The sequence below is a fragment of the Typopeltis vanoorti genome, chromosome 22, assembly GCF_054136105.1.
Source record: "Typopeltis vanoorti isolate ZY-2024b chromosome 22, IOZ_Tvanoo_1.0, whole genome shotgun sequence".
NCBI classification, from domain to species: domain Eukaryota; kingdom Metazoa; phylum Arthropoda; class Arachnida; order Uropygi; family Thelyphonidae; genus Typopeltis; species Typopeltis vanoorti.
In genome coordinates, this window is record NC_143570.1 from 30,220,681 (window position 1) to 30,237,914 (window position 17,234).

At 34.3% G+C, this 17,234-nt stretch overlaps 1 protein-coding gene across 5 annotated transcripts in view; it reads right to left on the bottom strand.

The window, feature by feature from the left end:
* LOC150094270 (protein DOP1A) overlaps positions 1 to 17,234 on the bottom strand; it is a 613,349-nt gene that overhangs the window by 359,507 nt on the left and 236,608 nt on the right. The window lies entirely within an intron of this gene.

Genomic DNA, 17,234 nt, shown 5'->3' on the forward strand with positions numbered 1-17,234 from the left:
TGAACTGCTATTTCTGTTTTTTCTGTACTTTGTATTCTATTTTTCTTTCTGATGTTGCATTTTTTAGCGTTTAAATGTTCTGGAATAGGGATGTTACAGTCACGGGAGTGTTCTTGTAGACTTGCCCATAAAGACCTGATGGTAGAACCTGTGTAGGTGATATCACATTCATTTTGGCAAGGAAATTTGTAGACTACATTGTCGTGTTCTAATATTTCTTTGTGTGTATGAGATTTAGTGGGTTTTAGAAGTGTTGCCAATTTTTGATTTGTGGTGAATACCAGTTTATAATCAGCATGTTTGAAAATGTTTTTAGTATGCCAGTATGTTTGAAAATGTTTTTAGCATGCCAGTATGTTTCAGTATGTCAGTATAGTCAGTATGTTTTCTAAACATACTGATTATAAACTGGTATTCACCACAAACCAAAAATTGGCAACACTTCTAAAACCCACTAAATCTCATACACACAAAGAAATATTAGAACACCACAATGTAGTCTACAAATTTCCTTGCCAAAATGAATGTAATATCACCTACACAGGTTCTACTATCAGGTCTTTATGGGCAAGACTACAAGAACACTTCCGTGACTGTAACATCCCTATTCCAGAACATTTAAACACTAAAAAACGCAACATCAAAAAGAAAAATAGAATACAAAGTACAGATAAACAGAAATAGCAGTTCATGCCTTTCAATAGAAACATACCCAGCAAATCGACAAGGCCATCATAATAGACAGACAAGACAACGAAACAATGCTTAGAATATCAGAAACGATAGCCATAAAATGTGATGAGATCTCAATCAATGTCCACCAACCCTACATAATCTCTAAGTGTTGGAAGCTCCATAACATAAAAATTAGGTCACAACTCCGACCAATAGGTGATAACTCAAGCACTTCAAAGGCAGAAACACCAAGCCTGCATGACATAGCATCCGCTTCCTCCATGAGTTCAGATGACGACACACACGGTCGAAACGGCTCGCACCCAGTTAACCCTCTCCCCGACTCCCTTTTCCCATAACCCTTCACCTTCCTCAAAAAAACAGTTTCTATTTTCAGCCCCCTCTTTCATTTCTTTTCCACCCTACAAAAAAAGCTGTCCACCCTTAAAAATAATATATGTATATATTATATATTAAAAAAAAAAAACGGGTTTTTTTTCAAATTAATTCTCTCACATTGCCTAACCTGCCCACTGCCCTTTTAACACCATAACAGCAGAAGTACGCACATTGCAGAAAGAACACAAGCAACAACATCCAAGAAAAGGTATGTGTGAATTTTCTTCTATTAAGCTACATATATTTGTCAATAAAATAGATAATGCCCTAAGAATTCTTGAGTAAAAAGCCAATGACATTAAAAAAGGGGCACTCCTAAACGAAAGCAGGTAAAATAGCCATAAAAATAATTAATTTCTTTATTACTCACATTAATCTAAAAACTAGAATTCAATCTAAGTATTCAGTGATCAGGAAATAATCTTTAGGTCAGTTATTTTCAAACAATGGCTGATGTTTCAAAGATGCAAAATTCATTTTTAATTATATTACACATTTACTTCAGGTCAAATACTACTTTTATCTGTCATTTTTAAATGGAAAGGCTACAACTGGAAACCATTGGTTTGATCTACTACAACAGTTCGTTAATAAAAAGAGACAGTTGTTTACCACCAGATAACTCATATTTGTCAATTTCCATCTATATAAACAATAAGTAATGCATAGATTTTATAAGAAATCTACTGTTTATGAGCATTAATTATCCAAATGTACATATCAAAAATGGCAATTTTTCCTCCCTCTCCAGAAAACAGTGTTTAATAAATTTCAGTAAAGTGACAGTGAAGTTGGAAGCAGTGTCATCTTTTCATGCACACACTTGAATTTGCTTCAGCAGACCTTGTTTGATTATACCTGGTTTGGTCAAGGAAGTATATCCATACAATAACAGTGTGACTTATTTTACAATCCTTATATAAGCAAATAGTAATCTTTCAAAAAAAAAAAAAAAAAAAACATGCTTTACCATAGGAAGTAAATCCTTATGATGTGTAATAACTATCTTAGTTATGATCCTCATATAAACAGTGATCTATTAAAAGAGATAATCAAGATTTGAAAATTAATTGTTTCAAAAATCTACACTCGATTCCACGAGATGTGAAAGACTGCTCCTGCAAAGCTCTCCTAGGTCATTAGTTTTTTTTTTTTTTTTTTTTTTTTTTGGGGGGGGGGGGGGTTGAGAACAGTAACACATCTATCTAAAGCATCACAATCACACTCAGCAGGAGTAAGATCAGAGGACATCTGACTTGCCAGTACCACAGATTGATAGCTTCCAAAAGCTTTGCTTGATGAGGATGAGCATCATCAAAACTTATCAGATAAACGTTTCCCCTATTGCACTTGCATACAGAAAACATAGTGATCCACTACCTTGTCTCTATTGGTTGCAACAGCTATAGTTCCACTAGGAAGTACATACGATTCAGTGCATCCACCCAACAAGATACCTTCCCTCAAACCACCACACTATCTCCATAAGTATTCCTGTTAAGGATATAACAGGAATGATAACATGCTCTTAGTTCTATTGTTGTTCTTTCAATATTAAAAATTCAGGAGATATGAAGCTGTTGCTGAGATTCTAGCAAAATTATCTCTCAGAATGTCAGCAATGGTTTTGGGTTCAGCAGCAACACACTGATTATGATCCAAAGTAGACAAAGTGTATTCTATATCTAACCCTTCATTTACCACATTTGTCCTCATCATTTTTGCACCTGTTGTTTGATTAATCACAGATTTAACTGGATCCAGGATTTTGTTTTGAACTCTAATATCTAATGTAATGTGCTTGGGCCCAAACATTTGAAAGCAATAAGATATGATGTGGTAGGGAATCTGGCATAAACAATAGTGAAATGTCTTAAGGTTGAGACCTCACTGGGTTTTAAATATGTTTACTGCAGACAGAAACAGAATAGGTTGTGTTTCAGCAGAACTTTGATGTTTTGGCCATCTATGCTTTGATAATATGTTTTGCTAGAATCCATGAATGCCATGGTGGTAGTGTATTTAGTGGAATCTCAACTATGTTGTCTACCTAAATATCTACAGCTTGTAAGATAGCTGTCATTTTCACACAAGAGAGTTTTATGGTAGCCTGTCAAGTGTTGTACAGATTATCCTATTGTGAATGAAAAATAATTGGCCATGCAGGTTGGTCTGGCAGGGATTTTATTTTCATTATGTATAATAGAGAGACTGTGTTAATGTCAAAGCGACAAAGATGGTTCATTTGCTTTAACGTACAGATGTTGAGAAAAAGATGAAGGTCGAAACTCCAGTGACAAATCTGATGACTTGATGGTGAACACTGTCCAGCTATCACAGAGTATTCTCTCTAGCAGACTTGGGACCCATAATTAAGTTTTCATCTTATAAGTATGCAATATAGTTGAACTAAAGAACATCTGTCTTTCCCACCTGTATTCCACCAGAAGTGGAATACAGGTGGGAAAGTTCATTGTTTTTACAACACTTGCCTTGTAACTGATGTATGTGAATGAGGAAACTGAGTTTATTGACAATATGAATCACAAGAATAGGTTTTTTGTGCAACTTGGATTAACGTTTGTCCTTGCTAGAGTTCTGGGTCAGGATGAAGACAACATCAGTGCAAAAGTGCGCACAAACTGTGGAAATCTGAAATGATTTGAAGCATCCATTTTGAGAGATGGCAATGGATTGCTGCAGCTGTCTTTCTATGGTCCTGATATTACAAAAATGAGCGAAGATGGTGAAGTCATCCACATAAAGGGCATTACTTACGGTTGGAGTTAGTTGTTCTATTATCAAGTTGACCTTGATTACAAAAAAATGTGACACTTAAAACTGAACCTTGTGGGACTCCCTCCTCTTAGTTATATGGTAAGGAGAGAGCAGATCCCACTGAAACCTGAAAGATTCAGTTAGATAAGACGTTCTTGATGAAAAGAAGATTCCTTCTAACATTGACATTGTGTAGGTCGTTCAGTATTCAAAATATCCAAGCAGTGTCATATGCTTTTCCATATAAAAGAAAACCAAAATTAGATGCTCATATTTTATGAATGCATGTTTAATGGATTCCTTCAGCTGAAATAGATGATCAGTAGTATAATAATAATTTTAGAAGCAATGTTGTGCTTTGGAAAAAATGTTGTTTCCCTCTGGAAACCATGAAAAACAACAGTTAACCATTTTTCCATAATCTTACATAAGGAGCTGGTCAAAGCAACTGCATGGTAGTCATTTGGATCTTTCCCTAGCTTAAAAAAGGCAATAATAATTGCCTTTTGCCGGGTATCCAGAATTATGCTCACACAGAAAATTCAATAATAAAGATGCAACAGTTGATCTATGGATGCTTTGCCATCTTATAATGAATATTATCTAGTCCAATAGTAGTTGTGTGAACTTAATTGTTCACAAAACTTAATTGTTCAATTAAGTTTTCTGTCTATCCATAATAAGATGACAGGCAATTGCACCAGCCAATAAACACCCAGATATTGAAGTGAGCTATGTCAAGCTTTTGCGGATCTTAGTAGTGATCTCATCTTGATAAAGAGGGTAAATACGACTTTGATTTTATATTCCTGAAGTATTTTTGCTAGTTTTATGGACACAGAGCTAATATATCATGATGAATCTACTGCTTTTTTCTTATTCATTAAAAATTCTCTGGTCTCATGTCGATTGAGTAGTCTGAAAAGATAGTGTGATCACTATAGTCATTTTGAAGGAGAGTTTTTTTCAAATGTTGAAGTTTTTGGCTAGTTCATCCTTGGAAGTGATGAGTTGTGAGTACTCTCTTCAGCTGACCCACAAGACAGTTGATAGAAGTTTTTTTTCACTTGGCTATGCTACCAATTCTATATTTAGTTTAATCCTTTATCCAAGTGTAAGCAAACAAAGTTTGCGTCTGAAGTATTTTCAGGACCGGGACAACTCGTGATGAAGGTGGAATAAGTTCTGATCACTTGCTTTAGTATCTCCCATATTGCAAAACACATCTCCTTGTGGACATGTATAATGCTATGCATTAAGGGAAGGGTCACTACCCAGACCAGTTTTGACCTTTACTGAGGTCTCATCAGTGAGAGCCAGACTTACTCCACCTTTATGAGTTTCCCCAGTCCTGAAAATACTTCAGATGCAAACTTTGTTTGCTTACGCTTGGATAAAGGATTAAACCAAATATATAATTGACCCACAAGACACTTTGTAAATGAGACATCAAGTTTCCTTATAAATCAGAACTATTACACTGTTGCTATGATACAACAAAAAAGAAAAATATGGTAATCTTTGGAAATAGCATTAGATCCTAAACATGTAAATATAAACCAAAGTATTAACTTGTTTGAATACATCCTAGCCTTCGTTAATCAAGACCATCACGTGAATGCATAAACACAGAACATTCGAAACAATTAGTAAAAATAGATAGGGGGATGGTAAATCCCTTGGTAAACCTTGATATTCCAGGTCTACCTACTCACTGATGAGACCTCAAAAAAGGTTGAAACCGGTCTGGGTAGTGACCTCTTCTCATAATGTAAAACAATATATATACATCTCTTAGGAGCTGGGTTTTACATTATGAGAGAATATTAAAGTTAGTGACAGAGCTTGCTCCACCTTTGCATGGAGTTGCCCTGGTGTTGCATACCCAAGTGATCATTTACACTTGGGCTCTGACATTTACAACCGGTCTGGGTAGTGACCTCTTCTCATAATGTAAAACAATACATATACATCTCTTAGGAGCTGGGTTTTACATTATGAGAGAATATGAAAGTCAGTGACGGAGCTTGCTCCACCTTTGCATGGAGTTGCCCTGGTGTTGTATACCCAAGTGATCATTTACACTTGGGCTCGCTGATAGTTTTTTCGGCATGAAACTATGGATTTTGATCCAAGTTTCGTACCCGGCTATAAAAGCATAAAGGGATTTACCATCCTTCCCCCCCCTCATCTATTAACAATTTCGCCAGTAAAATAGCCTTTCGGCCTATTAAATTAGTAATTAGTAAAAATGTTTAAAAAATAACATCAGTCTCTTTTGTACACCTGCATAACAGTTGTACCCCACAATATATATATATATATATAGTGGGGGGGGGGGACAATTAGTAATGCTGCACATGTATATTTTAACATTTCATACATAGTGTGTGTGTGTCATTCTTATCCATATCAGAGGAACAAGGAAGTAGTGGGTAAATTTTGTGGTCTCAGAATGTCACAATGCTTCTCATTTCAAGCTTGATAATAAACTGATAATGCATATATTTCGGCATTTGCAAGATCATCAATATGGAAAATCTGGCCAGCCAAGAAATGTAGACTGCATATAATAAAACCATCAAATGATTTCTTGTTTGCAAATTATAATGACAATGACAAATCTAACAGCAACATGCTTGCATTAAAATTAGCATTGTGCCAATGGAAACATCCACATTTGCTGGAGCATGAAACATGTTCACACTTTCATCTCAGCTGATCTTATGAAAATGTCATTCTCGGTTTTAATACTGTGTATGTTAAAATCTTGTATTCATTAATACAAGATTAACAAATATATGAAGAAGAAAGCAGCATACTCTAATCAGCTCCAGTGTAGTAGTAGTAGTAGCAATAAATTGTTAGCTGCAAACTATTTGTTCATAGATATGGTTTAGTTTCCTCTTGCAAAAGGAGAGAACTTAGTGAAAGAAGAGATATTTCAGATGAATAATAAAAATGGATGGGAAAGAGAAAAATAAGTGGGGAGTAGTTATTGTGAGAAATGAGCTTTTTTTTTTTTTTTTTTTTTTTTTCTGGTTAAACCTATAGAATTACTTCAATTAGGTGAACAAAATGATTCTGGTCTTGACTGCTAAGCTGAGTTATTAAGGAAAAGGAAAGAAGTAATAAGGTCTCTTTTGTGAGGGGGGGGGGAGACAAAACTATTTCAGAAATATCAAATATCACTAAGTTTCCATCATCCCACCATGGTCATCGTCATCATTTAGAGTACTTGAAGATAGCACACAGGAAGGCAATGATCAGCAGGGAGAAGCATTAGATAAAGAATGTGCTGCTTACCGCCTGTCCAGTTATACTTTGAAAAATGGAAAATGGTGACTTCTTCCTCCTTCAGAAATCACCAAATCTTGCAGTAACACCAAAGACACATAAAAAAACGTGATATTTTTTACCACTGAAAAAGGCCTAAGATCTACTCAATGCAGATAAAATACACTCTAAACAACTAACTGTTTAAAAAATAATGAACCAACAACCAGCACCATTAAACTTTTGAAAATTAACAAAAACATCATTATCATCACCAAATGTCATTGCAATGTTATCATTATTCTGAGAACAATTGTAACAGTGCAACATTACCATTGTTCTGAGAATAGAAGCCATAAACAACACAAGCATATCCAACCACCAGTGAAACTGAAAACCGAACTCCACTTCTGTTTCTGGATACAATTGCTATAAGTCTTCCACCAGAATGTCTGTCTTTCAGGGCTACCAAAAATCACAGATGTATATATATATCAATACAATCAATCATAAAGACATCGTTTATCATTTGGAAAGGCTAGGTTCAATTTCCTTTAGTGTGCAAAGCCAATTTCTTTATAAGAGCTTTTCAACTGAAGATGGAATGGACACTCTCATGTGGAGATGAAAGGATTTTTCCCCCTCCCAGAAATTTAGCGTTTTCATCCCATCAGGCAAAATGTACAGAACAATGCATGCAAAGAACAAATATAATATACTGACCTATAACCTTGGTTGTTTTGGCAGTAAATCAACCAATGCAACCTGATACAAAATCCAGGTTTCATTAGCACCTTAAAATAAAAAAAGCATTATCTGCTCTAATGAGCAAGATCTAAAAATGAAAGACATGATTAGATATATTTCCGAAAAGGAATACACCTGATACAAAATAATATAATAAGTATGAAGCATGAGTATATAACAAATATAACATTAGAATATCAATAATGCCATAGCTATTTCTGAAAGATTTATGTAGAATACTTTGCAAACATATTATAAATACCACCTTTAAATTTCCTATAAAATTATTTATTTATTTATTTATTTTTGGTCTCCAAGGATTTCTATCCAGCTCACCTGACAGGAAATTGCAAAATATATGCACCTGCAACTTAATTCTTACAAAAAAGAACACAATATCCACCATCCAAAATGAAATACAATAATCAATAAAGTGGATATGTTTATTGATTATCACAACTAAACCTTTTGAATAATTTTGGATATTTTCCACAGAATTGTTTAAGAATGCCACCTAAACTCAACATCGTATCAGAACAAAAAAAATGCAAATTCAGTTTTGCTGATGACAGTATAATGCTTTATTATTATTATTATTATTATTATTATTATTATTATTATTACATATCTTGCATCACACAAATCATTAAAAATTCATGATTTGTGTGTTGAAGAATATCAACTTCCAGTTCTAAATGCTGATAATTTTGTTGATTTCAATGCAAGTAAAAGTCAGTTCTGTTTTATTTCTAAAATTAAAAAAAAAAAAAAAAAACTCTTTTCACTTTCTTACTTTTGCTATCAATCTAATCTGCTGAAGACAAGATGAGGCATCTGTTCTTGGGATTACCCCACCATTGAATCTCTCTTGGCAAAAACATAAGTATTACCTCCTCAGCATACAAAAAATTAGTTTTTCTCAAGAGAGTAATCAGAGTAATTAGCATAATCCCTAGTCAGAGTAATTCTCAGGAAAACCAGGCAACCAAATGTGTGCACAGAAAGTAGTCCATACATAGCCTGATCAAAGTCTTATACAGGGGAACCATACCTCTTTGCCTTTGCATATCAATATCCTCCTCATTATTGCCATAATCCACTGCAATGTTCTTATGCAATTTTAGCAATGTGACCACTAAACTTCAAGTTTCTGTCTATTACTCCCAGATCTCTCATCTCCTCCATCTTGTTCAAAATTTTTCAATTAATTGTATACTCTGCATCCCAACCTTGCCTACCAAATTTCAAGACTTTGTAATATTAAACTGACAGTTCCAATCACTTACTCACTCACACAGTCTATTCAAATGCTCCTACAAGGGTCACAATGTCTGCTCTGCTTCTCGTATCCCTTTCCATCATTGCACCATTGATGAACAGTTGCACATCTGCAGTTAAGCTAGTCCCAATGTCATTAACATATAAGTTAAACAATAATGGTCCCAAAACAGATCCCTGTGGCACTCCACTAGTGACATTCCTCTTTTGGGATTAAATAAAATAAAAAAAAAAAATTAAAATTAATAAGATGGTAAAGCACATGTCCCGAGGGTTAAAGTGATGCCTAATTTATGAAATATGAAATGATATGAAGTAGCATGAAGGTACATGTTTTTGTGGTTTACTTAGCATTAACATGTTTAATGCTAAGTAAACTAATTGGCTCTTCAGATAATCCCATGAATTTTACATTCAGGGCATGAAATGAACCATCTGACTAATTCAACAGTAATTTGTATGCTGGCTGTTAGTTGTTAAAATGGTTTAAAAAATTGCAAAGGAATTTTTTCATAGCTTCATGGATGACTGAGGTAAATTTTTCCATAGTGTTTCAGTAGCAGATGTGTTTTCTTTTCAAATGCTTGCATACAGATATTATACAGAACTAGAGATAGAGTGCTTCCCACAACTAGACCTAGAGTCTCTATATGTAGGACATTGTTACATCTGAAATAATTAGATGTTATTTGATATTTAAGTAAAACTATGAGGTTTTTTTTTGAGAGTTTCTCCCACAGAGTATTATTAGCTCTTCCATCAGTATATCAGTGAATAAGCTGACTTTCTTTTTTTTTTTAAATGGATAATGTTCACCATAGATATGAAGCAATCAGTTTTTTTTAAAACAAATAACAATTAAAATATTAGGCTTTTTAATAGTTCAGCTTGATGTTTAGAAAGACTATATGCTGCAGAATCTATGCCTTCACAACTGGCCATTGAGTCAACAAGTCTAAATATGTCATATCGTCAGCAGGCATTCACCACCTTCCAGTTTGTCTCAGAAAAATAAAATACCCAAGTAACTCCTATTAACAGAAAAACAACACAATCCCCCCCACCCTCACACACCTACTCATGAAGCTACCCTTGCTCATTTTAAATTGACTCTCAATACCAAACACAGTAATGCTTCTGTTCATACCATCAGAAAGATCAGCTCTTAAGAGTTTAAAGAATAATTCTAATATATTATCCTTCCAGATGATAGAGGTAGTGCTACAGTAATACTGGATGAGTACAATAATCAGATAACTACCCCAGATAACTACTCCATACAAATTCAAGATCCCACAACAGAATTATAAATCTGCATCCAAAACTCCTTAGAAGAACATGAGAATTCACTAGAAACACAACATCAGGCCTTAGATCTCTTCATTATAATATTTCCTGTTTTTATGGTGTTCCCACAGTTCACAAGGAGAACATGCCTATGCCAATGCAGAAGGTACAGATTTCTCCAACTTATAATATGTCTAATCATTTACTAAGCCAGGGTTTCTCAAACTGTGTTCCGCAGAACACTAGTGTTCCTCGGCAGGTGAATAGGTGTTCCGCGAGAAGTTCTGGAATTTGTCATTTTAGTTTTCTAAGCATTTTTCATGAATAAATATTTTATAGTGGAAATATTCTGAGGAGAATAATATTCGTGAATATGTAGAACAGCTCAGACCCAGAACGCCTAATAACATCTGTGTATCGTTAATTTTCACACATCGAATCCTTTCAACATTTAGGAAAGGGAATACCGCTGTTTATGAGGGGTCATAAAAATTGCCTGCAAGCCCATTACAACAATGGGTGTCATATTCTCAGTTTTCTAAACTGAAGGAAATGACATCTGCGTAGTAAATGTCAGTGACCAAGTGGCATATTTTTAAACATTGAAATATTCATGAATTATCGTTAATTTTCACACATCGGAATCTTTCAACAATCGGGAAAGAGAATACCACCATTTATGACCGATCATAAAAATTGCCTGCAAGCTGATTATAACAATGGGCGGCGTGTTCTCAAAACTGAACGAAATAACATCTGCGTTGCAAATGCCAGTGAGCAATCAGCAAGGAAGTATAAAGAAAATTTTTCGACTAAAATTGAAGATCACGGTAGTCTGTATCCGGTTCTCAAATCTATTAATACTGAATACTTTCTTCGCAAGTGCATATTGCAGTGTGTAAGTGCTTGTTCTGAAACCGGAGTGCCGTGATTTTTTTTTTTTTTTAAAGTAATAGGAAGAGAGACAAGGCACTTTGTTTAATTTTGGTATTAAGAAATCTCCTATTGAAGGTGTTTGTGATGGAACAGATAGTGAGTCATCCACCTCAAGCCTACAAAGATCTCCAGGATGTACAAAAGGAGGGGAAAACTACCATCACCCAGGAGAAAAAGTCTACATTCACTCGTAAGTACTTATAATAATATTATAAATATATTTGGTGATCAGAATGGGATATGTCAATGAAAATAAGCACAAATTAATTTAATTATGTTTGCCTGAGGAAATTACAACATGCTACAAGATTTCATTAGTCCCAGTGATTGACAACTAATTTAAATGTAATTTTATATTTGTCAAATGCCAAGCCGTATACATAAGTGTACTAATACTCTTTATAATTATGCCACAATTAATTATTAATAATTATGTTAATGTATGAACTTTAAAAAATTTTGGAAAGGTATTTATGAGTAAATTTGTTGGACCGGGCCCTCGAAAAAAAAAAAAAAAATCAGCTAACGCCTTTTTATTCCCGTATATAGAGAGTAGGCGTGGGCGGCTTTTAAAAAAGAATTCTTAATCTTTTAACTAATTTTAAAATTAATATCTGATTTATTTCGAACTGTTTAATTTTTATTACTGAACATTTTATCAAATCATTCTTATTACAATTGCTTTTACATTATTTGGCACGGTTTAGTACTTTTCTTGCAAGTATTGTTACAATGCATATTTACTTTTGTTTGTTGCAATCTTTTTTTTACTATTTTTGTATTATTCATTTACTTTTATATTAAGATGAAAAGCCAAACGGCAATTTTTTTTTTCCCTGCGAAGTTAATTAAATTAAGGGGATAAAAATCCCTTATTATTTTTCGATCTTAAGAAACTTTAAGATCGAAAACTACGATCTAAGAGTTTCATGACGACGAACCTCTTAGATCGTAATTTTCGATCTTAAAATCCGCATACTGGCAGTATACTAATAAGGGATTTTTATCCCCTTAATTAACTTCGCCAGAAAAAAAAAATAGCTGTTTGCTTTTCATCTTAGTTATAATATAACTAAGATGAAAAGATCTTATAATATATAAGATCTTATAATATAATATAGGGGCACAACTTTCTGGCATTCGTATAGTGAAAGTAAGTAAGTTTTTTTCACTTAAACTTTGATATCATCCAGGTCTAGCTACTCACTAATGAGACCTCAAAAAAGGTTGAAACCGGTCTGGGTAGTGACCTCTCCTCATAATGTAAAGCAGTATTACATCTCCTAGGAGCTGTGTGTTTTTACATTATGAGAAAATATCAAGGATAGTGAGGGAGCTTGCTCCACCTTTGCTTCAAGTTGCCTTGGTGTGGTACTACCAAGTGGTCACTTACACTTGGATTCGTCAGCACGAAACTCTTAGATCGTAGTTTTCGATCTTAAAGTTTCGCATACTGCCTGTATATTAATAAGGGATTTTTATCCCCCTAATTTACTTTTATATTATTCGACATTTCTTATTTATAATCTTAGTGTTTTTCATACTAAAGTTACCTTTACAACACAATTCCCTCTGTTTTTATTATAGCTCTGGCAAATATTGGAATTTGAATATTATTCAAAAATTACCCATGGATTCTTGTTTAAAGACAGGAACTTTAACACAAGGAGGAGCAAGTACTTCTGCTGACACATCTACTCGTATGATTGGAGAAGATATGGAATTGCAAACTGCGGTTTCTTCAAAAGCTAATATTAAAGAACAATTGTCATCTAAGAACAGACCAAAACGGAAGTACCATGAAAGTTGTTTAAATTACGGATTTATGTGTATTGACAATATATATGTCCCTGATGCAATGCGTGTTTTATGTAATAAAATACTAATAAACAGTTCTTCGGCTCTAACTGAACTTTGTAGGCACTTTGAAATGAAACACACTGATTACAAAGGAAAATATATAAATTTTGTTTAAGAGATGATGTGACTCACTAGAAAAATCTAAACTTCAAATGGCTACAATTGCTACAACTGAAAATCCAACAGAGGCATATTTTCGTGTGAGTTACCACATTGCACTTCATCGTGAAGCTCATACAATTGGTGAGACGCTCATTAAGCCTTGTGTGAAAGACACTGTATCATGCATGTTAAGCGAGCAGGTTGCTAAAAAAAAATAGATGCAATACAATTATCAAATGATACTGTTTCACGCCGCATCAAAGATCTTTCTGCTGACATAGAGAAAGAGCTAATTCATCGACTTAGACTTTGCAGTGAATATTCAATGCAAATGGATGAATCTACAGATGTCGCAGGACTCGCTGTATTACTAGTGTTTGTTCGTTACGTATTTGATAAAAGTATTGAAAAAGATTTACTCGTGCCAATATCTACAAGAAAAAACTACCGGGGAAGATATATTCAACTGTATTAATAATTATATTACAAAACAGGAAATCGGTTGGAAGAAGTGTATTGATATTTGTACAGATGGTGCTCAAGCAATGGTAGGAAAGATGAAGGGAGTTGTAACATGTATCCTGAAAGTAGCTACAAGAGCCAACAAAAGTCACTGTTTTGCATGGAAAAGCACTAGTAACAGAAAGAATTCCTACATATTTAAAAACTATTTTGGATGAAGCCGTAAAAATGACCAACTATGTTAAATCTCGACACTTCAATCCAGATTATTTAAACTTTTGTGCGATGAAATGGGTAGTGCACATAACGCACTTTTATTGCATACTGAAGTGCGATGGCTATCCAGAGGAAAAGCATTATTGAGACTTTTTGAACTTCGTATTGAGTTAATGGTCTTCTTGACGTCACATAATTTAGGACAAACTTTTATAGAATTATTAAGAAATTCTTCATAGTTGATGAGTCTTGCGTATCTGGCAGATACTTTTACAAAAGTGCAATGAAATTAACTTATCATTACAAGGAAAGAATATTACAATTTTTAATACAAGAGATAAAATTGCATCTTTTGATAGGAAGTTGCAATTCTGGATTTCTACAGTTGAACAGAATAATTTTGATTGTTTTCCCACCTATCATGAATTTTTGAAAATAAATTCTAAAGTAAATGAAGAAGTTTCTAACATAATTTTGGAACACTTGCATGATTTACAATCAACCCTTTTGCAGTATTTTCCAAAATCCATTTACAGTGACAGCTAAGCCAGCAGGCTTCAGTGCAAGTGATTATGAAAATCTAATCAACTTAATTAGTGACTCTGATTTAAAACTAAAATACAAGGAACTGCCAATAAATGATTTCTGGACAAATTTAACAGGAGAGTACCCCAGCGTGTCAAAACTAGCTATTCTTGTTTTACTTCCTTTTACAACGACATATTTATGTGAGGTAGGATTTTCATATTATGCTGCAACCAAATCAAAGTCCAAGAGCAGAGTCGACGCTACACCAAATATGAGAATTAAACTTTCTAATATTGTGCCTGATATCAAAAGAATTTGTAATTCAAAGACCCAAAAACATTGTAGTCATTAAGAACTTAATTTGCACTACACGTTTATATACCCTATTTTATTTTACTATTTTTATGTGTTTTGTTTTTAATAATTAACATTTGACAATAAATGTTTGTTTTTTCTTAATGCTCAGATTTACTCATTTATTTTATTTATTATTTATATTTACCTACTCTGCAAAACCAGCACACAGGAGAAAAAGCCTGCATTCCCTCGTAAGTACTGTACTTATAATATAAATTTTTGGTGATCAGAATAGGATATGTCAATGAAAATCAGCACAAATTAATTTAATGGTGGTTTAATTGATGTTTAATTATTAATTAATAATTAATTAGAAATTATTAATTAATAATAAAAATCAACTAAGTTACCAATTATCTATTAATTAATATATTATAAAATAATCAAGGTGTTCCGTGAAAATTTCAGGATTTGCGAAGTGTTCCATCGTAGAAAAAGTTTGAGAAACCCTGTACTAAGCTATTAGAGGCTCTGATTGGTCAGCCATCATCGTCATCCTTCGTAAAAAATTTTGAGCACCATGAATCTATGGTTAGTGACATCATTTCTAAGAACTCTGATGTAATATGGAGAGTTGTGATAAGGTAAGTGATCAGCAGTGTGTGTGTGTGCATGACAGTATTTGAGCCACTGCTATTTAATTTGCACATCAATGATACTGAAATTATTTAAGGGGAAATATTCAGTTTTTTGCTGATGAAACAAAACTGGGTAGAGCAAGTCAATAAAAGTGATGTGGAGATCTTGCAGTTCTCCAGATATCAAAGTTGATTACTGATGACTTTCTCTGTTACTGTGGACAACACTGATGTAAGAGTAGGCACTAAATAGGCAGACAGTCGAATGGTAAATGCTTATCACTATTTTATTTTTCAGAATTAGCTGTATGTGGATGGCAACTTCCATGCTGTAGGGTGGATGGCAACTGAGTATAATATGGTGTACAGATGATAAAGATCAGGTGTTAGTGGAGTTTATCTTTTGAACACAATTGGTGGGATTCCATCAGGACAAGAAGAATGGTACCCAAATTGTTCAAGATTCTTCTCATGTCTTTCTAGCAGAAAAAATTGGATGAATTCCTATATAGCAAATGAATGAAAAGAATGGTGTCAGAAGGTTGGCCTTATCTTGGTGCAATGTTGCAATACTACTATTTGGATGAGAAAGAGGTGGAAGCACAAACATTACACCTAACAGCTTGTGCAAGTGACTAGAAGGAATGACACCCATTATCATAAGTGGTGGTGAGTTTTCTACATTTTATTCTGTCAAAGTTAGAGAGCTTTTTTTAATGATGGTTTTGCAAGTAGTGTAGGCTTCAATGTAGGCTGTGAATGGAGCTGGAGTGTTTGTCTCAAGCCAATGCTGATAGTTTTTTTTTTTTTAAACCAAAGTTTGGATATATACGGTGGCAATTTTTAACATAGTGAGGAATGAAACCTTCATTCCAACATGGATAATTTCTGTAACAAGATTACGACAAGTATCTGGATCTAAAAATTGGAAACAATAGTCTGACAATGGAAAGGAGGAGTAAAAGTCACAGAGATCCTCCCACTTGGCATTGTTGTAATACCGAACTACATGAGGTTGTGGATAACTGAGAGCAGGATATTCCACAAGAGATGAAACCTGGATGAGATTATGATCTGAATTGACAAGAGAAGCAGTCACCTCAACAGTGCAGCTAAAAGGAGAACTGGTGAAGAAAAGATCCAGAATATTGGCTGTGTGGAGAAGATTGTCATGGATCCTGGATGTAAGATGAATGATTTCTTTTAAATCATTACTTACAACCAGTATCTCAGCTTCTCCAGCTCGCTTAGTGGAATTCGAAAAAGGGAGAGTCAGAACTGTACAGAGTAAAGTTACCAAAGAAGATGACTTTACTATTAGAGAATTTGGAATGTGTGAAATCCTGGTTTTCCCTTTCAGTCGTTTCTGACTGTAGGTGACTTTGTAGTTATTGCCCACAAAGTATTCCTGATGAGATTTTTACAGGGTAGTTCACCATTGCTTCCCCCCCCCCCCGCTCCCAATTTTATACGGGCTCAGGACCAGCCTATGGCTGGGACGTATTTATGACTGTAATCTATGTGTTTTCATTGGACTGGTTTGCCTGTTCTGGGGAATGAAAACCCCAAGTTTCCAGGTGAAAAAAAACCCTTCTTCCATATGAGACTGGCTAACTCACCTTTAGTTGAAAGAGACCAGATAAAGGTTCCTCGTGTCATTGACAGGAATCGAACCCGGTCTTTCCGACCAAAGGGCTTTGTCTATACTGACTGAGCTATGGAGGTTCTGTATGAAATCAAGTATCATAAATAAGA